Below are 25165 nucleotides of genomic sequence, written 5' to 3' on the forward strand. Positions count from 1 at the left end.
GTAATAATCAGTTGGCTTCAGTTTAAGTTTACAATTTATTAAAGATTGTGGTCCCACATCCCAGTAAGTACTTTTTAACAACTGGATAAATATTTACACTGTTTTATTAGTTTTTTAGGCACTAACTAGTGATTTACCTTTAAAATACTTTCTTTAAAACATGAAATAAATGAATAGTTCCAATTTAACAGATTTTTATGATAAAAATCCTAAAATTCTTGCTTTTTGCTCTGTTTCAAACACTAAATTGTAAACTAAACTTTGGCGAGTGAGGTAGCGGGAAAATTTTCATTTGACAGATTGAAAGTATTTTTTTTTAATTTAGTTTTTCGGATAAGACAAAGGTCGTTAATCATACAGCCTAGTTAAGTACTAAATCGTATCTAAATTTTAAATTACTGTCCTGATTAAATTCGAGCTACATTTTGTTCTTTTCTATCCTACGTATTTTTTATTAAGTAGGTATAAAGCATGTAGCACACTGCACGCGAAATTGTACTGACTGATATTTATGTGTGTGTCGCTAAATCGATATGAGGACATGCCCAACAACTTTTCCCATCGTCTGATGTCGGTCGCGTCGTACCTTATACTAAAATTGTATAACATCAAAACCTATTAGGTTTTAAAATTGCTATGCCCTAGATTTTATTTACACTATAAAAATTACTTTATTAATGTCTTACTCGTAATTTAAGTAAGTAGGGTTAGATCTTATTTTTCATTCGATTAATTACAGGGCACCGCTGCCGTTGCATTCAGAGAAGGAAAGTGAAACGCGGCGATAAATCTAGAAATAGAGTTGTTACTCGATTGTATCGAATAATAATAATCGATTGTAAATTTATCCGATACGAAACAATATAATAGTTACCTAAGTTTCTAATATTACTTTCCATGACGGTTTTACAAGTTAAATAAGTTTTATCTAATTTAAATAAAGCTCGCAATCCACAATATAAAACACCTTTTTAAGGTTCCGTACCCGAAGGTTGTCAAGGGGACCCGGCTGTTCCTAAGTCTCCGCTGTCGTCCATCTGTCTGTCAGCGGGCTGTACTTATCTCATGAACAATACGTAGAGACTTGAAATTTTTTCACAGGATTTGTACCTATTTCAATTGCCACTATAACAACAAATAATATAAAAATCCAAGATGACGAATTTCAATATGGCCGCCATGCAAATTAAGTTTGAAAAGGTACAACATAGTGTTATACCAATTACCAACCTATATCTTGTAGGATTGTACGGAAACCTTCCTGTGCGCACTAAAAATTGTGAAATATAAATTTTTCAAAATAAAAATAAAACCTACTTCAAAAACCACGAACACTAAAAAGTAAAAAATAAAATTTTTGTTTAGGTTAGTTTTGTTTAGGCTCGACTTCATACCTAGACGTACATTACACGTGTAGCTAAACAAAAAAATATTTTTTACTTTTTAGTGCTTGTGGTTTTTGAAGTCGGTTTTATTTTTCTTTTGAATTTTTTTTATTAACCTTAGTGCTGTTTTAGTACGATATTGTGTCAATGTAGTGAATTTTCCGTGTTAGTTTACCGTGCTTATAGGAATTGCTGATTACAATTTTACTATCATAACATTTTAGATAACGCCCCATTGCGTCGTATTTTATATTAATAGGCCGATAAGATACTTACCTACTTATTACTTGTATGTGATAGGTAGAATCTAGACTCTTAGAATTGAGTACGTACTTAGTAGGTACTTAGGTTGCATTGCGGTTATTTGCGTGTTATGCTGACGAAAGAATAATGTGTAATTTACACTATCATTTATACTTATTAATATTTTTTTCTTGTTTCTATTTAACGCGATTTTATAACAAAGCGATTGTCGAGTTTACTACTTAGGTAAGTATTTATTTTTTCAATAAAAAAAATAGGTAATAGATTGCACGCGTACGGTCACAATTGCTTAATTTTTTTTACGCAAACTGCATTTTATTTTTATTTTGGCATTGAAATAGTTATTGGAGTTCTTCGTTTACACCTCTCTTACTGCCAAGGATCACTGGTAGAGAATAGAGATCTTTTATAGAGAAAAGGTTCCATGTTTAACTATTATTATCTTTTATATTCCGATTTAAGTATACAATTTTTTGATACGAATAAAGAAAGATAAAAACCGCCTTGAGTTTTTAACAACTAATCTTTTCGCTTGCTCCTTATCTGGGGATAAACCGAAAAATAACATTTACACGAAAACCAACTGAGCAAAACTCCTGAAATTCAAACTCCTGAATACAATTTCAGGAATTACTGAAATACTCATATATTTCAAAGTCACTGAATTAATAATATAGATAAACGCCAATTATCGTGGTTTTATTTAAAATATACCTACCTACCTAACATTATCAAAATAACTAAAATATTCGTCTTTGTTTGATTATTCATTATCATTGTGGCTATTTACACATTGCATTGCCTCTTTTATTACATTTTCCAGGTTTACATAACTCGCCAAACAGCTTTTTTTTTTAAATTTGGCATTGAGATACTTTGGTAACAACCTATTCTTGTTCGTTTCTCAATTTAATTAAAAACCGATACCGGTTTATTGTATTCATAAATACCTGAATGTAAGTTTACACTAGAGAGACGTGCTATTCGGCTTAAAGCTGCTCAAAACTTTGGTGTTTGGGCAACCATTTAACTCAACTTTGGCACAACTTTGCAAGTTGCAAGTTGCAACTTGCAACCTAATGGTAACCTAAACTCCATGGTTTTAAGTGGATTTTATAGCAGTGGTCACTGGTCATACTGGCTTTAAAATTTATAATTCTGGCGTTCAGTTAGGGCAGAAATTGCAATTCATCACACATAAATATCTGCTAGGTATGTGAAGAGTGCAGGCAAGAAATTTGGAGAAAAGGCCTATTATGTACACTACATGAACATTAAGTAACCTACTCATGTAAGGAGAGGATCAATAACATCCCGTAAACCATTCTTACTCTGTGCTACATCTGTATCAAAAAAAGATTGACTTCCTTTTTTCATCGGCTCAAAAGCTTTTTAGCAAAGGAGTGGCAATGCGTTCGTATTACAAGATAGATTATCTAGAAGATACAAAAAGTCGTCATACAAAAGGTTCCTAATGTGAGGTTAGTAAGAACGCGCCATGATAGATCGGAGAGGTACAATACGGATCGTTTCCAGGGCCTTGAGGCGCAAGGTCGCGGGGTCTGTCGATGGCCCCGCGCTTATCAGCCTCGCCATTTCTCAGAGCCGGTTCATAGATAGATCTATTGCACTTTCTGCGTTTGCGCCTCTACATGTAGGGACGTTATAATGGCTAGATTTGATCCGTTTGAGAAATATCGTGTGATAGTTTGATCTTACTCGTGCTGCATAACTGGTGGGTAGGTATATTTTGTGGGACAAAACTTTTTTTTTTCGCTATTGGCCCACTCTTGATGGAATCACACCTGATGGAAAGTGATGCTGTAGCCTAAGATGGGACACGTTTACCTATAACATGGCCTATTCACTCTTGTTTTAAATATATCCTTATGATTGGTCGGACACATCGCGGAAGAGTATACTAAATCCATGTGTATAATATAAGAAATGATGCAAAATGTTTCGTGCGTGTGGATGGAATGTCGAAGACATAAGAATGGAAACTCACCCGCTTTGCCGCTAGGGTGGTAACTAGCCACGTCCGTAGCCCCCCACTAGACCAGACTACAATCAATTTTCAGAAATTACAAATTGGGCTTGGACTTCAGTAATAAAATGATGTTACGTTTTGTATAGCGGTAGTTTATGGGGCTAGAATTCATTATTAAGGGGCATGAGGACGAGCCTGCCCGCGAAATTAAAATTTAATTTGGTTTTTCACAATTTGTAAACTAATACGACAACGTAGGCTTATGGCATTTTAATTGGGACACTGGCAGTATCATCCTCACAGGTTTATATAAAAATCTATATTTGAAAAGGTCCAGTTTAAGAAATTAGCTCTAGTATCGACTAATTTGTGAGAATAGTCGGTACTAGAGCTGATTTCTTAAACCCGCTGTTTACTGGTACCCCAGTAACCAGGTTGACTGGTGACTAGCCACGGCTGAAGCCTGCCACTAGACCAGACTACCAACTCCGATCTCCGACATACGCCGTATCCCGAATAGTCTGGCCAGTTGTTTTTCCGAATGGCGAACTGTCGTATGCCGTATTCCGATCGTGGAGGCTACAGCTATACTTCTACAGTAATTACAACAAATACATATTATAATCTTCGCAACTATGACCTAATTTTCACCGTTTAATTAGGATAATGCACATAATTCAACACGAGCCCATCGCTCTATGACGCGGTTAATTAAAGTTCGCAATAAATTGCCGACGCGTCCCAGTTTGCGCGCGTACGAGAGTTTCGCGCTGTTAGATAATATTTCGCCGGCCTGGAATGTTTATTATGTAAACATGATAAATCGCAAACGACCCGATTCTAACGAGATATGAATTAGGTCTGGCGCCCACTGCGGGATTAATGAGAATTGAGATGATTATTTTGATGAACGTCTCTTGCGCAGCCATGTAAATCATAAAAGGTACTTACAAACTTATTGCATAAGCCGTGATAGCCTAGTGGTAAACACGGCCTTATATTCGGGAGGTCAGGGGTTCGTACCCGGGCACACACCTCTTACTTTCCGGAGTTATTTAAGTTGCTTTAACGATGAAAGAAACCTGCATGCTTGAAAATTCTTCATAAATGTTCTCAAAGTGCTGTGAAGTCGGCCAGCGTGGGAGACTATGGCATAAACCCGTCTCAATGTGAGGAAAAACCCGTGCTCAGTAGTGGGCTGGCGATGAGTTGATCATAATGATGATGATAAGTATAGCATTCGTTGAGATATTTTTCGGGTTAATGCAGATTGCAGGCAGTAACTTCATTCAGAAGATTGTCTCAAATAGTAAAATAACCATTTGTTAAAGTACCTTATATTATAATACCTAGTTTTTTAATCCAGAACGGGTCAGACTTAGCTAAGACTACGTTATGTGAACCCGGATTTATTACGCTCATAAATAAGGCTGACCTATTTCCGAAACGATTTACCTACAAAAATAGGTTAAACAAAATAATCAGGGTAACAGTTGGTTTTCCATTGAACTAGAGCTATTGGGAATAACAAGAACACATTTCATACACCAGCGGAAGATTTTTAGCTGTTTATGAAACAAATTGTAAACCTGACCTCGTATTGTTGAATGTTTTGCTCGTGGCGTAAATACCACGATACCCTGAATGGCCAGAACACCTGGATTATTTCCAGAGAGTCGTTAAGTGGTTTGAACTTTAAATTTGGTTCGAATCCAGGGTAGTAACCTCTTGAATGGGGATGATTCCTAGGTCAAAAATAAATTATTTCTTACTAATTATATTTAAAAGAGGGTCTTCCAAAATTCGTAAAATCCACGATTGCTAACCATTGATCCCAAGCTCGTATCTCTAACTTTTGGGAGTTCGAAAGAAGAATCGAACCCGGGACCTCCCACTTATAAGACCACAACGCTTACCACTGAGCCTGGGAAGTGGTCTAGTTAGTCTCTAGTTGGAGCTTGTTTGGAACACGGCGTAGATACCGTGGGTAAAATAACATGACGTCAATCGACATTGGCGTTACCGCTTGGTGAACTCTGCACGAATGTAATATGCTTCTGTAATTGCATTTTTTTGCGCTATTGAACCAACGGTAACATAAATTAAGTATTAAAAAAAACTCTTTCGTGCAAATAATTAAGCTAATTTAAACTATAATATTATTAAATAAATGAATAAGGTCGTTATACGCGCTTTAAGACTTATTTAGTTAGTAAATAGAATAATATTAATTGAACGTACGCAACTTACATAATTTTGTATGTTGGGCATACATTAGTCGATATCTAATTAGGTGAGTGCAAGTTGCATAGATAGTGGTCGGCCCTTTATAGTACCAACTTAATACAAGGATACACATGTACCTATCATCGTATCTAGTGCCTATGCATCTATCATCATCATCATCATCGTGATCAACCCATCGCCTGCTCACTACTGAGCACTGTTCAAACCATAGACACAGATATCAGTTTCTAGAACTTATTTACAAAATTTCATTGAGTTTGATTGGTTGGTTTGATTTGAATACAAATGAGAGCCAACTACAGTACCCGGCAGAAAACTGTTAGAAAGAGATAATCTTTCATACAATCCTTGTCCTGTCCGAAGAGCCGGGATAACCAACAGATGAAATGTGGCAAAATAAAAAAAAACTTTTTTCTTTCTTCTTTCAATTTCCCGGGACTGGGTAACAGTTTTTACTCGCCACTGCGCTGGTCAGATCAGATGTAATCGGTGACTTTCTACAGCTGGTCGGACGGTTTCACTTTCAAGCGTCGACGGAATGCGGTCGGAGTCCGGACCTCCGACCCGACTCTGCCTTGACATTGACGTCTGGACAACCCTTTGATATTTCTTTGGCGTTGGGGTCGTCCAACTAAAAGATGAATTTTAAGATAAAATTTCATATATCTAGATTCAGCAATAGATTTAAGTGAAGGAAAATTAACGTTTTTCATTCATTCTTTTCACTTCGGGTCAAGAACGTCTTACTTTTGGGCAGGTTTCCGCACTCAGACGGTAACTATGCCAGCCCTACGTACCTACTGAAGACTAAAGTAGGTACAAGATTGTAGTATAAAAAATGCGATATGACATGACCAGCGGCATCACCAACTATCTATGGCAAGATGTTATGGACTCGCGCCGGTCTTTTCATGTCTTGTCAACTCTCGCGTAACACATAATTTATCTTAATAATTGATAGATAGGTCGATTGGCAATGTGGATTCGACGCGGGCCGAATGCCCGAGTGGGATGGCTCGACAGCGACCTGCGCTAATATGTTATTGGTGTCATTGGTGCGAAATGTCAGCGGCTTGGCAGTCGCCGGCCCCCGCGTGCCGCGCGGACGATGCACCACATCCAAGCTAAATTCGGGACCGTTGCATCATTGATAGGGGTGTCGATTGAAAATAAATATTTGTACCTACTGCATCTGGAACGTAAACTGGACTTCGAGCTCGACGTAGAATAAAATAAAAATAATAAATAAATATTTTAATGTTTAAACTATCGTGAGATATTTCCATTTTAAGTATAGATTGTACCAGCTACTCTATATTTAAAATGCTTCAGATAGCTATTCGATGTAAGTCCGACTAGTTAGTGTGAGTATAGCTGGTACATCCCATACTTAAAATAAATAAATATGTAATGAATAATAATAATTATAAAAGTTTCTTTAGTTCACATTGTAAGAAATATAAATTATGTTAAAAAAAGCATAACTAGTGGCCGATAACGATGAATGAAAACGTGAAGAAACCTGCACCCCCGAGAGTTCTCCATAATGTTCTCAAAGGTGTGTCTTCCAATCTGCACTGCCACGCAATACAAAAAATCTGCCAATCCGCACTAGTCCAACGTGGTGGATGACCTACCTTCATTCTGAAAGGGAAGCTGCTCGTTACTGGGCCAGCCGTGGTGGTACCTTCATATTGAAAGGGAAGCTGCTCGTTACTGGGCCAGCGATGGGTTAGGATATCGACTGTACTGAATTTAAAATCGTGCCAAAAAATTAAATTCTATCTTCTCATTCAAAGTTAGCAACCCTAATCAAAGAGCACTTTCGGTTTCGTTTGTCACGCATCTATTTTAGATAATGTCGATTATTAGAACTCCACATTTAGCCCGACGAGCCGCCCCGCGAGATCTATCCGGACGAGAGTGACTAATCGAGTCGGCATGAGGAAACTCGCGCGGCAGTTTAGGTCCTGTATCCGACCTCGTGTTTCCTATTTAAATATACCGACGGCTAAAATAGGGCACTATAAGGCTAACTTAGTTTCAAAGTCAGCGTGTGAACACAGCTTAGATAGTGTACAGTTCAGAAATGGTGTTGAACGGCGTAAGCGAGCGCTGCGGAACGTATTCCATAAACTTAGTTTGTGGGACAGTCAATGCCTTGGGTCTTTATATGCCATTGCTGGTCAAAATCTGTTGCATCATCTCTATAAGGATTTTTTCCTACAAATTAAAAGAACTGTACGTTCTTCTCAGAAATACAAAGGGATATAGAACTAAGACGTATCCAGGGTGGGTTGACAGTTTAGAAAATGCATTTTTACTAAGATTTTTGCCATGTAAATAGAAAACCCCAGACTGATGAACATTGTACTGAGAAAATTGAAATTTTACACAAAAGAATAAAGGTTCTTTATAATGTAGATAAGAAATTAGGCCGGATTTTTCGTTTTTAAGGGATATAGGGAATAAAGAGCATAATTATATTTTCGCTTGATAACTGAAACGAGAACTGGCCGATCCAATCCGTGGGGCGCATCAGCTAGTTTTAAATTATATTCAGAATTATTGTACAGATATTTGGGCAACAACCCACGCACTGTAACCCCTAGATCACTCGATTGTACAAACAGCGTGTATGGCTTTCACCGGACTGTACGTTCGCTATACCGTGGCGTAGACTGTGCAGCGGGTCTGCTGCAGACTGCAGTTATGTTGACTTTGCGGACGTAACCCGATACGAACGTAGTGACACGGGCGAGGACAACGCGTCCGTACTACAGTTCTTTTACTTAGACTGTTTTGTTTAGTATTTATACTTGGTATGAATCATTTTCTATTGACCCATTAAAAAAAGCAGTAATAGCATTTTTTAACCCCCGACCCAAAAAGAGGGGTGTTATAAGTTTAACGTGCGTATCTGTGTATCTGTTTGTGGCATTGTAGCTCCTAAACTAATGAACCGATTTTAATTTAGTTTGTTTTTGTTTGAAAGGTGGCTTGAACCAGAGTTACCATACCTGAGAGTTGTCCATAATGTTGTCAAAGGAGTGCGAAATCTGCTAATCTGCACCTAGGTCATCTTTGGACTTATGGCCTAAGCTCTTGTAATCCTGTTCTTAGTGATGATCAAAACTATCATTACATGGTTTGTGTACCTAAGTAAGTAAGTCCAAATATAAATGGGCAAAATAAATCATACTAGCAATTTCTCATTCGAATCTTAATTATCTCACGAATCGGGTATACATTACCGCCCATAAGCCATATCTAGGCGCCTGAAGGTCGGCTAGACTTTCGCTAAGCTGCTTGTACGTATATTTATACCAATAATCTTAGAGATTTACTTAAATTGTAGAGCGGCTGTTGGAAACATTTTCATTCTATTAACTGATCCAAGAGCATTCACTGAAACGGAACTAAGCGTAGACGTGCTTTAGATCAATCAGATTATTGGGAGATGACGTGCTAAAATTATCATGTCATCTTACAATAGGAACCTAATTTGTCTAATGAAGACGTCTCCGCTCTACCCCACTTCAGTGAAATCGCACTCCAATGGAGTCATCAAATCCTGGCACTTTTCGCGACCGGAATAAGGCGCATAGATGTTTTTTAATAGGACCTCTTACTAATAAGACCAAGCGCTTACCACTACGCCAGGGAGGCCGTCAAATTGGTAGAAATATAGGTATCTTTGGTAGTGACCCAACGGAAACCTAGTCGCCTACACGAACGCACCGCGAATACGAGATGCAGGTCGGCCGCATTACCATAGAGACAATCAAAAGTCAACGCGGGAGCCATGTTGACATTGGCCTGCTGTTGTTACATTCTGTTTTGTAATAGAATAATAATAGAACCAGAAACCTGCATTCCGATGTATGTTGCCGATTGAGTATATTTACGCAGAACCGTGTCGTTTTAGGGACGTGGTAGTGATTTCAAGGGTATTTGTTTAAGCTTCTTCCTTTTCTTCTTTTTTCCACTTTCAGTTCGTGAGTGTGGGTATGCGTCGGCTAGAGCGTAAAACGTTTTTCGGCGCTATTAAAAAAACACTTGTCAAAATTCTTGGGGCGTGTTCTCCCAAGGTGGGAATGACTCCATCGACCGCTTTTTCGTGCAGGGCAAAGTCGAAGGCATTAAAGCGTAGATGTCGAGGAAGGTCAACCACACGATTCCCCATTGGACGGCAATTTAACACGACCGGGGAGAGATTAAGTGCAGAACCAAAGGCTTTACAAGCTTTCTGTACCTACTAAAAATTTCTTGGCAGAAAATCCACTAACATCATATTATGGTGCTACGTTATGATACTAGACCAACGAGGTACCTACCTACCTAGTAAATCTTGTGTAATATAGTAACAGTAATTTTTTGACAGAGAATCCAATAACATTTTTGGCACGTATCTGCGACCTTCCCTGTACTTACCGCTAAACGTGCGCTAAACCACGAGGTACCTAGTCAATCTTGTGTAACATAGTAACAGAAGCCCGCATTCCAATGTTTAGTTGGTCGAGAGGAGTGATTGTTCTCGATCTGTCGCCCACGTGCTGTCGTGACAGTTGCACAACTAACAAGCAACCAGTCGCCCTCGCTCTAGCGCAGGTGAACATTCGCCCAGCGCTGGCCTTGACGGCGAAGGGCACGACCGTTGTCCGTTGCCCATTCCGGTACGTCCGTGAAGCGGAACGCCCCAACACCCCTGATAGGTGAGACTAAACCGGATGTCGATACCTACGTAATAAGACTAAATATAATTTTTTTTTTCATGAAGAAAGCTCATTTATTAATGTTTTTCATTATTTGTGTATTCGACAAGTGAAATAATATTTCTTTCATCAAGTAATAAAGATTAAGAAAAGTCAATAATTCTTTTACTTTTAATGACAAGTGTAAATTAAAAATTTATAACACCCCCGACAAGTGAAAGTTACAGTAACTAGAAAAGAGCTAATTACTTTCAAACGACTGAACCGATTTTCTTGGATTATAGCTAAGAACACTCTCGATCAAGCCACCTTTCAAACAAAAAAAACTAAATTAAAATCGGTTCATTCGTTTAGGCGCTAAGATGCCACAGACAGATACACAGATACACAGATACACAGACACACAGATACACAGATACACATGTCAAACTTATAACACCCCTCTTTTTGGGTCGGGGGTTAAAAAATGTGCGAATGATCACTCACACATTTTTTTAAAGATCATTCATTAATCATTTTACATCAGTACAGTTTCTGCACATTTCACTATTTAACCTGAAGGAACTGCTTTACCACAGCTGATGATACTGCAAGCTTTACATCGTTAAAAAGCTCGCATTTTTATTCTCATATTTATAAGCGAGTAATTAGTGTCTTTTGTCTGTAGTTTTCTTGAGAACTTTTTCATCTTTTTGCTAGTGACTTACTAGATTTATTCATGCCAAATTCAAATTGTGTTTTTTTAAATTTTTCAAAACTACTTTTTGTATTACATGCTCGTTTGGTCTTATAGAATCTGTCCTAAAATGGTCGAAAATCTTTGATTTAGTAATTCTCTTAATTAACGCTATGTATGCTAAACACGTCTAAAATACCCATAGATAATGAAATTATGCAAATTATATTATGAAATATAACATATCTATTATCTTATTTCTTACATCTTTCTTTTAGTCGGTAAGTAGTCAAAGTGCGTCTGCACAAGATTTTAATCTGTTTTTAAAGTTTTAACCCGTGTTGAGTTATGTTCGACGATGTTATCACGTGTAAATAATATTTTTGTTTCGTCAGTTCTGTTTGTCAGTTTTTTATATGGTAACATTATACTTACACATGTTAACAGGTTTGGTAGTTTATTTATTATAATATTATTTATTATTATAGGTGTATTATTGTTGTTGTCTCATAAGTTAAAACGCAAATATTACTTACTAACTCTGAAGTAGGGATGTTATGGATATATAATTTCGGATCCGGATATGGATATGGATATTGGTAAAAAATAATATCGGTTTCGGTTACGGTTATGGATATTAAATTATTTCGGATTATCCGATAGTTTCGGTTACGGATATTAATTTTTTAAGGAACTGTAAAATGAGAACTGATGAAGGTGTCGCATTCCAGCGGAGTGCACAGTTAATTCGTACGAGTGTAGTATTTAGTTAGACTCCGCCCTATCCGAAACTATCCAAAACTTTTATTACGGATTCAGTTACGGTTACGGATATTTTTTTATTTCGGATATCCGATAGTTTCGGTTACGGATATGGATATCCATAACAACACTACTCTGAAGTTGTTTTCGGAATCAGAACTTATAAATACTTAAATGTAAAAAACTTGTAAAATGATTACAATAATTGAATGGTTTGAATTTAAGATTTCTATAAATCCATGGGAACTCTTTGATTTTCCGGAATAAAAAGTAGACTATACTAGTGTAAGTAGAATTCTGTTTTTAAGAATCGTGTGTGTCGGACAAAAAGTAACCTAGGTCCATCCCGACCGGGGTGGAAGATATCTCTGTACCAAGTTTCGTCAAAATCGGTTAAACAGATATGCTGTGAAAAGCTAGCAGGCAGACAGATAGACACATTTTCTTATTTATAATATTAACTGTAGATTACTGACTATAACTTTTCCGTCTTGATGTCATGCAATCTAGCAACATTTCAATAACATTCTTCGGAGAACGTCTTAGATGCTGAGAGGATAAAATACAGTAAAATACCGTTGAATCCAATGAAAATTCTGCAATACCTGAGTTAAATCCAACAGAGTAAGAGAGATTTCACCAGCGTAATATAAGTCTTATCCGAGAGTAAAGATATTTTGGCAGGTTTTCAGTCCAAAAACTGTTATTACCCCAATTTATTCCTTGATTAAACGTCACTTGATGTTGGTGAAATCGGCACTTAGTAACTGGTAGGTACTTAGTAAGTTTCCAATCTCAGTGATTATTATAGAATTGACTCGGTTCAATGCCGTGAATCATATTCCACGTCATAATTTCATAAATGATGTAACACAGCTCACAAGGCTGGGGATTTCCAACAAATCGAAGAAATTCGGTCACCTACTTTTGTTGACCCAGTGATCGTACGGTTTTTACTTTTAATTGGTATTCTGTTTACATGTGTTGTTTACACTTTTAGGTTTTCAGAATCGTCCAAGGTAAACGATTTGCTATACAAAAAATAATAATAAAAAACTTACGTACATGATATTAGAATTGATTACACTTACTCAGTTTTAAAAACAAAAAAACAAAATAGGGAAATAAGGAGCAAAATGGAAATAGAAAAACTTAGAAACATACAGATGAAATCTGTCAAAAGTCCCTAGGTCCCTAAAGGTCCATAGTCCCTAAAGGTCCCAGCAAGGGCATAGACCTTAAATAGTACCTAAACTATGTTATGGAATTAGAATACACCATTCAGTTTGAAATTGAATTGGCTGGTCAAACTTTAAGTTTTGAAAAATGTCTCGATGTTGTCTTCAGAGGAGCATGTATGTGATTAAATAATATGATAAGGCAATGCCATTGTAGTATGCAATGTGTGATATTTATAGCCCTAGGTCTCAATAACACCACAAATGCTCTGTAAGATTCCACGTGCTACTATAGTGCGTTACATCGAATAGTACCTATGGCTTTATGTTGGCTCCCCTGTCTGTTGGCATGTTGGTGGTCATTGGCATCTTATTGGCATGAGAAGACGCAGATTTTGTTCATTTTCATTTCATTCATTCAGGAAAATCATTTGAAAATAAACAAAATCTGCGTCTTCTTATGCAAATATGGTGCCAATGACTTGGACAGACAGGGGAGCCAAAATAACGCCATAGGTACTATTCGATGAAACGCACTATAATACGAGATCGTCACGTCAAATGCACGTCTACGTCAGATACTACGAATTGAATAATATTTACGTATCCATTAAAAATATATTGCCCATTTATGTAGTCCGTAAGACTAGTAGTCGTATGCATGTTTATCGCTGTATTTATCTTTATCGTGTTTAGATAAGTGCTTTATAAACGGGCTATAAAAATTGCAATTTTCAATTATGTAACTGGCATCCATTATTTATTATCTATGGAATAATCAAGTCATTATTGTTTTAACCTTATTCTATACCTTACATTTTCCTTCGTCTCACTGAACAAATTATTTTACTCTTCGACACCAACTTTATTCTTGACTTGCCTCATAGAATCTCCTTCCACGCTTCTATAACCGATATATTACCCGTAATCATATTTCAGCGATAGTAAATTCAGTAATTTTTAGTAATTTTTATGCTTGAAAAGGAAAAAATAAACTCTTATAGGATCACTTCGTTGTCTGTCTGGCGTGTCTGTCTGTCTGTCGTCTGTCTGTCTGTCTGTCCGTCTGTGGTGTCTGTCAAGAAAACCTATAGCTACTTCCCGTTGACCTAGAATCATAAAATTTTGCAGATAGCAATGTCTTATAGCACAAGTAAAGGGAAAAATCCAGAAACCGTAAAGTTGTGGTTACATAAAAAAGTGTTTTTGCTTTTACGATGGTGTGCGAGCCCGACTCGCACTTGACCGATTTTTTATTTTGGGTTTAGCTGCCAACTTACCGGCTACAAAATTGCATCTAGGAAATGCCGAAAATATAGCCCGCTTATGGGCGTATGCCGATGTGTTATCTAGAATCGCAGATTCATTATAGGTACCCTGGTATGCTTCGAGAGGGGCCTCGAGTTGAGCTAATATTGACGTGTCTCGGTTTCATTGTTTGATCACTTGATGGGTGCGCTTCGATGTTCATAAGTTTTCCAAGAGTTTACGATTTACGGCACTATCCCTACATGCTCTTTGTTTCATTTTACTTGGGATTGTTTTTGAAAGAGTAGTAGATAGGTGAACGAAGAATTTTTTTTTGTTTACAATTTTTAATATTACTTTATTTATTTTTACTCTACAGCAGATGTAGATGAATTTTATTCCAACACTAAAACGGTTCTGATTAACGCATAACATTAAGTACTTAAGTAATAAGTTTTGATTTTGATCAAAAAGTTAATAATGTCGTCATACTTTACCTTTGGTCACTAATGTCAAATAGAAGAATCTCCGTCATCCAAGGATTTTTCAGTTTGTGACCATAGTCGATCCTAGATTTGTCCTAGGAAATCGCTCTCTTTGGCAACACTAGCCGTCGCATCGTCGCTCCGTTTGATGTGGATTCCCTTCCCTAACCTTGAGTCGAGTTCAGTGACTCCGATCTCGCTGAGCTCTAATTGTGCGTTTCCGGAGTATTTCCATCCTCCGCCAGGACCTAGGACATCGCGCAGCACGTGCATCCTGAATGTTTACACGCCCGTCTATATTTAACTCGCTCTTGTATTTGTGGCGCCCCCCGCTTTGACGTATACACGTGGTGACGGATTGGAATAAACACACAGATTGTCCTAAACTAGATTCCTTGTATTTTTTAACCGACTCGCATAAAGACGGAAGTTCTCAATTCGGCCCGTTTTCTTTGCTTCAAGCAATTTTTTGAATAACCAACATCGTTGAAGCACTTCGCTCCGTTTAGTTATCCAGATAGAGAAATTGAATTTGCTGATTTGATGAAGGAACGAATTAGGGAGTTTTTCAAATATTAAAAGTCCGTTTATAATTTCTGAAAATTAATAAAATTATAGGTATGTCAAAGTAACTAATACAGTAATTCTTTACCTATTGATCTATTCCATATTTCCACGATAACATTGATGGTATTTCTCTCCAATGCATGATCGTTTCCTAGAGTTTTTATCACGGGTAGTCCGCTTATGATTATCTCGAATGGAAGCCGCTTATTGTTCTAGCATTCCTCGGGGAGGATTTAAAGCACGTCGGCCGGCGCTGCGTAAATATAATTAGAGGGGCTATTTATCAGCGAGCGGAAGGGCGCGCTCTATCGCCGCTGTAAATCTGCCGAGCCCCCGGATGGCTCAATCTGAAGGAGAAATGGAGGCAGATTTTACGAACTCGCGCGGATTTCCGTTTTGGAATGACGCAGAAGTAGGGACAGATTCTGACTTATTGATACTGAGTCATTGTTCGATATCTTCCTGAGGATGTTCCTGTTGCCATTTTGGGATTTGGTGTTGGGTGACTAATTAAAACGAACTCAACTTTTTAGTATGTATCTATTAACTAGTGCCGGAAGTTGTAAAAAGAAAACTACACTGTGAGGTTTAAGATTAAGACATAATATATATAAAAACTTCTATCCATCGATCGATTTGTCCTCATTACATCTTTTGTTCCCGCGTGATACCGAATCTTTGGATAAAGATTTTGATAATTGCTCGCAATAATACTTAACTAGAATGTTCGGCTGTACTTTATAGTTCTGCCTTTTATCAAGGCATAGGGTAATTAAGACCAAATTAAGACCATGAAAAATAAGTAAAAAATGTTGAAGAAACATATCCTGGAGAATATGTTGGTCCATAACATCCTATTACTAGCATAAAACCTTGTACTTCATCCGTCAAAACCAGCAGAGGATTACCAGTTGAAATAGAGCTGGTACTTGGCTAAGTGGAATGGATAGGACGCATGGTTGGACGCTTCGTTGGGATTATGTTAATTTATGACATTACCAGACATCGATGCTAAACTGGGATCGCCCCGGCATTCCGATGTTAGAGAACATGCTACGATATCATTATTTCTATATTCAGATTATTCTTGAGTGTTTTCTTTATCCTTTGTTATGGCATCATTTAGATATTTCAGTAGATGTGTCGATAATGCTGGTTGTGAACTTCTTTATTGCATTAAAGCAGAGGATTGTATTGCAATCCGCTTATTGAACCTCTAGTCTTTACAAATTTTCTCTACTTAACTGTGTTCTCGGTTTATTTCTGACTTTGAATGCGTCTGAAAGATATGCAAATAGCCATAATATTATTGTCCTTATAAATATTCCAATACCGTAGCAAAGCTTAGTCTAAGTATTTACATTTTTTTAAATTTAAATTCAGAAAAGACTTTTTTCTTATAGTTCAATTCAAACGGTCCCAGTCAGTATAAAGCTTGATATTGTTATACTATATTCTATTTCAATAATAGGAAAATTATCGATTTTATCCATGCTAGTTCGAGAAATCATTAACATTATACAATGTAATTCAAATTATATTTGCATGGGTTTATAAACAGAATCGGCCGGGCCGCAGGCGGGGGATGGTCATCTGTAGCAACAATACATTAGCATACGCTATGCACAATTGCACTTGAGCACTGCCCCGCCCACGGCGAGCTGTGGCTCAAGTAGAAAGGAGGAAATCAAAACTACATACTAGTATAGTCAATATAAGACTATTGTGAGGAACTTTGTTATTGCTGAAAGCGATGATAATACACGTCTTGTAATGAGCATATTTTAAGCTAATGTTACGTAACAGGTAAAAGCTCACATAAAAAACAACAAACACCATTAAAAATCGTCGAATGCTCAAAGAGAACCCCTTAAGTTTATCATAAGATCAAGGAGATTTAATACAGTCATAACTAGCGAAATAACTCGGAAACTAGAATCTAGAAGTGTTGTATGTAGGAGGCGTCAGTTTTTCGAAAACGGCTCAAAAATATCTCAAAGATATCGCGACATGAGTCGATTAAAAACATTCTAATGGTAAATCGCGATAATTTTAAAACAAGAGCTCTGTAAAAGCCTTCTGAAAATTTTTAAGTCTGTCGTTTGTAGGGTATGAACAAAGTACACATCTTGAAAGCTTTTATGTGCAAAAATGATTTTTTTTTTGAAGCAATATCTGTCTGATGTCTCACTAATGTGTTTACACTCAGCGCGTTATCGTGATTATTTTTTACTCATCTCGTTGAATAAATTTTAATTTTTTATGCAAATATATCCCCTTTTATCTTTTTTTGCCTTTTTCCGCGTTTTATGAACTTCTACGTCCGTGTACCTGTTTAATGATGCGTTTAATTTTAAGGGACTTCAACCTGTGTGAATTCTTCTTCATGCAATTTTGTGAGTTTATTGAGCACCGTACTTTATTTTCTTCGACTACCTTCGTCAGTGCACCTAAAGAAAATATCGTGTGTTCTAATAGGGAGATAAATACTTACTTTGTAGAAGATTTATGACAAAGTTTTTGTACATAATTTCAAGGAAACTCTTGCTTATCTTTGTACCAAACACAATAAAAGTGCAGTCTTTATTGAACAATACGCGAATGCGGCTATGAATATTTAATGGGCGTCCACAACCATGACCTTTATTTTGGCCTTTCTCTCCGGCTATTGTTCTTGAACAACCATAGCTGGCTAGCCTAGCTATTTATCTTGTATTAGCTTCGTATTGAAAACTTGTAGCCGTAGAAAAACTACCAAGAACATGCCCATATTGTGCTACAATTTTTTGCGACTTGCTGTCAATAAATGTCTGTCAAGTAGCGATATGTCGATCCCTCACGTTCTTTGTTTAGATCAAAGTTACGATATGTTATGGCACAAAAAATACTCCATGTCAGATGATGTAATCAACTTTAGATTTGACCGATTATTGTGTGGATGTTTACTCATCTTCAACCCATCTATACTTACCTACTTTAATGGTACATATTTGCATTCTTTGTCTTCTTACATTTCAAAGCTATTTTGAAGTGTTTCTATCATCATTTTTAGAAGATCAATCTGACCTATTCAAGTTGTCACCTTCCTATAAATATTCTAAAATGTGGTTAAATTACAAGTCTTGTGGGTTCTACAATGTCCGCTTGGCATACCTCCCTGCCCATAATGATCCATCGGTAAAGGATATTGCATTTCTCAACTTATGCTTACTCATAAGCGGTTTTGTGAGGTGATGTTGTTGAGTTTTTTAGACTATTTTCCAGATGACTAATACGATATTTGCGTAGTTATGCCTTCTTAGAAGAATGAAGTGTGGTTTATTCTTTGGTGTGGTTCATTGCTCTTGAATAGTTGGGTTTCATAGACATGATGTGTATTAGATAGCCGTAGAAGTCAAGTAGTTAGAGCGAGTGCATCCTTACCAAGCCTAATACGTGCTAGTAGAAATTTCGACTTTCGGAATCTGTACTGTAAATAGCCGGGTTCTCACTAAGCCTCGCGAATTTTACTTTGTCTGGCAGCTCGGTTGGTATAGAATGTTTTGCCTCTGCCTGGGCGCGTAGGTAACTGGCGCGCTACTGTGCAAATCTGTGCCTAGTGAGGTTGTCTCGCGTATTAGGGATCCATTCCCTTTTGCTGATCGCAGACTATCATTACCTTACCAGAACCAGTGCTTTACCTTAACGTCTTCGGCTCATACTGCATGCTTTAATAAAAAATCCGAAAAATTGTGTGGAATTGAAAGGATCTGGGGTTCCACCGCATTATAGTCCCAAGAGAGGCGGTACTATTATGTGATTAATGAATAGGGGTCATGACCCTCAGCAATGATTAATACGACGCAGAGAGAGTCGCGACGGTGAGACGAGTATACGCATCGGTGCTCCAGACACGTCGCCATATTAAATTCCCCCATTTAGAGCTATACACTGTGACGCGTTAACTGTATCGAAATTAATTTGTTCACATGTAACGAAGCTCACCGTATCGTTTTACACGCGTTAATCAAAGCAGGCCGACTAGGAAGACGCCTCGTTGGCTACGGTGACAAAAAATCGTCACCGGTGCGACGCCCGTCTGACGCCAGCTAAGCAGTTAACGTCTACTCAGAAAACACACACATATTAAATATGTCACTTCATTGACTCAGATTCAGATTGATTCAGATTTCACTTTATTGGTCATGAAATGGCATCGTCTGTTGAAGGAGACTTGCTACTGTGTAAGGAAAACGTATTCATCATAATCGTAAGCAAATTCTGCTCCTCGATAGGCTGTGAAAAATTTTGAACAGCAAATTCAACCAAACAAAGCGTGGGGCAAAATTTTCTGTCAATTACGATTACGGTGAAAAAGTTTTGCTTACGCAATCGGGAGGCTGGTCCACCAACCGACTCCAGGATTAGGTTTTAATGATCTAGTCTTCTTTAAAAGAGTAGATAGTATATCGTACAATATATCAAGTCTATGGCCAAAGACGGTAGGTTATGGAAAGCTACTGCTGCTACTTATGTTCCACGGAAGAACAAAAGGACTCAATGCCTTTTCTTCTACTTCCACGTTCTTAATCTCGGTAATTCACCAAGGTACTTTCTCCACATCGCTTCAAAAAGCGGACAAGTTTTATCGTCGGAGTGATTGCCATTCAGAATTAAGTAATTGTTTTTCAAAAAGGTTTCCTAAATTCGTTTACATGTTAGACCTAGACTGCGATCTAACCTGGTGATAATGATGATGCAGTCTGAGATAAAAGCGGGCTAACTTGGAAGGAGTGTGCCAATTTTATTATCCCATACCTCATATCGCTTTCTAAAAGCATCGTACCTGAACACTATACCAATTGGCGGCATGACTTTGCTGGTATGATGGTTACTAGCCATGGCCTTTTCAATAAACTCGAAGCATATTAACATATAAGTTAAAGAAATCCATCACTTGAACAGCTTCCAAAATCTAGTGTCAAGTTTTTAACTTCGAACCTTACTTACACTCCTCTATTTTGTGTCTCAAAGGCAAGGGACAGTTGTATTGCGAGTTTGTTTACTAAGCTCGCGCAAGCTTATTCGCATTCAGTGGCACAACTCAGGATAGCAAAGGTCGTTTATATTCGCCATCGCCGGTTCCAATTTCCTGGATACCTGGTTAGTGGAATATTCATTTCGTTCCCGATATAGCGGTATTCAAATGGTTACGCGACCGGAAATTGCATTCGATTCGAGTACTTGCCCTGATTATATTATGGGTAAATATTAATTGATGAAATGCTTAGATAGATAGAATCGCAGGAAGCATGGCGCGAAGTTGCAGCAAGTACAGCTAAGTTTATACCGCGCATTAATCGATAAAGTATTATTTAAGATGTAGAGTGCAGGACTACGTAAACGCAAGTTTTGGAGACGCCTCGCGTTCAACATCTTGCAGAGTAACCACTAGCTAATGTTATTGCATCGCTTCATCTTTAGCAAAACGATTAAAGTTAGATACGATATCGGCATAATGATTTTGTAGAAAGTTTCTCTGCTCATTGTCCCCAACACAGGGAGGGACGATCAGCGAAGTTTAGATCATGGTGGCTTTGGCAGGTAATAGATAACAAAGACGAATAAAATCTTTCGTCAAAGTATACAGTCTAATTTTTTTATATTTTCTTCGGAATAGTACTTATTAGAAATCACGTCATGCATTGCCAGACACTTGTATCGTGGCAACTCCCTGCTAGGTCGGGGGTTGCCAAAATAGTGTCTGGCAAAATAACGAAGGTCTGGCCCTTTTGGGCTTTGTCTCTATTACCGTCGATGTACGATGCTATTAGAGATGTTAAGGGATGGCCAAGGAATATCTGATCTAAAGATCTGATCCAAATGATAGATCTATAGTAGATCAAATAAAGCTTATCATTGCCGTTCAAATATGCGATTTCATTATTCGCTCTGTCGCGCACCTTTGTACGTCCCTTTCTCCTGTAGTTTTGTTTGATTTTGGACGAGCGTGGTCGATGACAAAACTTGAAATGGCAGCGTCACTTTCTATGGACGCACGCGCAGCGCCAAATGAAGTGTCTCGCGTACGCAGACAGCTGCGTAGTATTAGCGTAACGTCACACTAGGGACGTTTTTGTCTTTATTCTGTCTCTTAAACGGTCTGAAGGTATACACTCTCGCCAAAAGATAGGGATCACTGAACGTGATGGCAGTTAAAATAAAAGAATTTTTCCTCATCGAAAGAGTAAAAATTTTATCGTTTCGATGTTACTCCTTTATGTTGTCTGTCCAATATAAGATATGGTAACTATGTGTATGTGTGTAAGTGATGATGCAGTCTAAGATAAACGCCGGCTGACTTGGAAGGGAAATTGGCAGTTTTACTAAACCCTTAAAACCGCTTGGCGGTACGGTTTTGCCGGTAGGGTGGTAACTAGCCATGACTGAAGCCTCCCACCTGACCAGACCACAGACAGTAAAAAATTATAAATTCCCATTTTTTTTTCTCCTATTGTATGCACCTTGCGTAGCACGTAGATTACGCGAGAACGACTTGTTTACGATTTCGGTCGGATAAGGTTTAGACCCTTAGTCCACAAAGCTATGTTGAATGTTTGATGTTTTAGGCGTACAGCATGTCGCTTATGTGTTCTCAGCATTTAGTTAAGTTTACTGCTCAAATGTACTCCGGAAGCCATCAATTGAGATAGGGCAAGATTGCCGCCGCAAACATTCTGTGGGATGCAAGTAACCAGCACCAACCAGTGGCTGGAGGAAACGGTGATTTATGACGTTTATTGTTTCGTTCTAGGATCAGAATCCTTCTACATCCTCAATTAACTTTTAATATTAAATGTTAGTGGGGTAACGACTTAGCTATATCTTTAGTGTTACGAGTAGGTATACATTACAAATTGTATTTAGGTATTACTTGAAGAATAAACTAGATGAATATTTAACCCATACTTAATTTTATATGTGCAAAAGTGTCTCTGTCTGTCTACTAGCTTTTAAACGGTTTACCCGTTTAACCGATTTTGATGGTTACTTTACAGCCTCCTCCCGTATAGGAGGCGGATGTTTTAACCACTAGGCTATCAGGGGATATTAGCTTGAATTATTGGGGAAGTAAGGGCGCGTCAATCCGCGTCAGTGAATGATTTTGCGAAATGTGATCCACAATCCACATTATCTAAATAAATGTTCGAATAACGAGGGGCCGTGACATCTGTTTCTCTTCCTGTTTCCCCATTTGCCACACATTTCCGAACCCTCCTGATTGATTTGATTGGGGATACCATCCATGCCATCTGTACCAAATTCTGTTCCAATAAGGTTCCAATAAAGTTTCTGTTGTCTGCTATTCAATAAAAATCAAACACCTAGTAGTTAGTACCTAATGATAACTCATTTTGCCAAAAACTTTCAGTGAGGTGTTTCTTCTTCATGATGAAACTTAGAAGTTCAGTAAGCAATCTGTTTACATTGTTTTGTCAAACCATTATTGATAAGATTATAAGATACCACCTTTACAAAATACAATTGTATAATATTTGACTATCTAGATTCTAGTCTTAATATCTTTGCTTAAAAGATGCAAAATTCTGTTCACTCTACAGAAAAAGTTGTTGGTTTAGTTAGTTCCTCAATCTGTGTAAATGCCGCAACGAATCCATATCGCTGTTCGTTCACGAATACCTTCACTCTTAATCCGTATAGCCTATATTTGCTTAAAATCAATGATCAATGTGTTCATACCGAACACTTTCTCGCGTCGGAGCGAGTCGAGCGTTGCGCTGTCGAAGTATTGTTTATGAAAAGCGGGTCAGATCTGAGAAGAAAGCGATTGGACGGCCGTCGGCGGCCGCGCGGCTGCTCACTCGGATATCTCCCGGTGAAGAGGTCACGGCCAAGAACATTGGAATACATAATAAAAATGAGCACCCTTTTATATGAAATCCATAAAAGACAGATTTAAGAGAATCAGTTAGGTATATAGAGATTGGATAGATATGGGTGAAACACAAACATTTATTGACCGAGATGTGAATGTTAAATAATAAGGAATCTTAGAAACTTTTCTGAGCGAAGAGATATCTACATATCAACTATAGTTTTCTTACATAAATTTATTGCTCTGTAAGTTAGTTTGAATACCACTCACTATTCTTAATAATTTATACTGTAAACTGTTAAACTCATGTACTCTAGAAAGTTTTTTGAGACCTTAGAACAATTAGAGGATATTTTATTTCTCAGAATTCACTGATGTCTAGTTTGTAACAGGCGGTTAAAGTTACGTTACAGCAAGAGTTAAACTTTGACCAGCAATAAAAAACAAAGTGGGTTGAACAAATTGATATTCGTACCTCCATTTAAGGTTAAAAGTTAAATGGCACCATAACTTTAACAGCCACTAACGGATTTAATTATCAAAAACAAATCTGGACTGTTTCCTGTCACCTGAGGAAGTCATAGTTACGTCTAGCTCTTTTGAATCTTTTTTAACCCCCGACCCAAAAAGAGGGGTGTTATAAGTTTGACGTGTGTATCTGTGTATCTGTCTGTGGCATCGTAGCGCCTAAACGAATGAACCGATTTTAATTTACTTTTTTTTGTTTGAAAGGTGGCTCGATCGAGAGTGTTCTTAGCTATAATCCAAAAAAATTGGTTCAGCCGTTTAAGAGTTATCAGCTCTTTTCTAGTTTTCTTGTAGAAAAGAAGGTTAGATAACCGTTAGGTTCTTAATATTATGTCAATAGACAAATTTATGTCAAGCTGTCAAGATGCCTTCACTTGTCGGGGGTGTTATAAATTTTTAATTTACACTTGTTGATAGAGCAGCTTAGAAAGCCTTTTATCATAATCATTGTTATGAACCCTCTCTTAGTCTAAATGACTCAATCCTACCGTAACAATACCTTTTTGTTTGGATTCCGTTAACCTATAAATGCTACGGATTTCTCTTTTCGCCGTCTTACCACTAATTGGTGCGATTCGAGTGCATTCATTGCATTGGAATTTTTATTGCATTGTTTTATCATTTTCCTCCGCTAAGCGTAAAAGATGAAATCCACAGTATTATGTGTTAATCTTTATGACTAATGAATATTGATACATAACTATCTGTTTAATTAATTGATATTGAAAACGTATATACTACTAGATCGCCTGGATAAAAAGAATTCTGTCACATTTGTAGAGCGCTATCTCTTCTACTCTCTTGAGTTTTGTATCTTCTTTCTTCTTATTTATCACCATTTTATGCGCCGTGTATGTATAATAATATGAACGTAATATAATATTTATATGCCACCACTATTGATTGTACTGATCTTTTTCCGACATGATTTGAATTATGCAAAAAAAACATTACATATTTTTAAATCGATAGTGTCAAACAGACAAGAATTTCATTTATAATGGTTCGGCTCTACTATCGAGATTCGGCAAATGATTCGTGATATCGCCAATTATAGCTACGGTATATCATTCTGCACATTCAGTCTAACCCAAATGGTTTTAAAAATCCCGCGGGAATTCTAGGATAAATCTAATACAGCACAGGAAGGACTATTCGCTATCACATAATGTCGCATCTTCTAGCCAGCTGATTTGCCAAACTTATTTAAAAATTCGCTAAACACAAAACATTCGCTGTATTCC

The 25165-nt window shown here is 37.4% G+C and overlaps 1 protein-coding gene and 2 long non-coding RNA genes across 3 annotated transcripts in view; 2 read left to right on the plus strand and 1 right to left on the minus strand.

Annotated features, from left to right (window-relative positions):
* Window positions 1-25165, plus strand: part of LOC123881009 (serine/threonine-protein kinase 17A) — a 303828-nt gene that overhangs the window by 2691 nt on the left and 275972 nt on the right. The gene's annotated exons all lie outside the window — the stretch shown is intronic.
* Window positions 1115-19817, minus strand: LOC123881016. Its single transcript, XR_006799393.1, has 3 exons — window positions 19738-19817; window positions 15140-15145; window positions 1115-1125 (listed from the first exon to the last, which is right to left on the minus strand). It is a non-coding gene; the product is annotated as an uncharacterized LOC123881016 (long non-coding RNA).
* LOC123881015 lies at window positions 3245-15896 on the plus strand. The gene is made up of 3 exons (XR_006799392.1): window positions 3245-3257; window positions 12673-12813; window positions 15886-15896. It is a non-coding gene; the product is annotated as an uncharacterized LOC123881015 (long non-coding RNA).

This window comes from Maniola jurtina, chromosome 3 (assembly GCF_905333055.1).
Source record: "Maniola jurtina chromosome 3, ilManJurt1.1, whole genome shotgun sequence".
NCBI lineage: Eukaryota > Metazoa > Arthropoda > Insecta > Lepidoptera > Nymphalidae > Maniola > Maniola jurtina.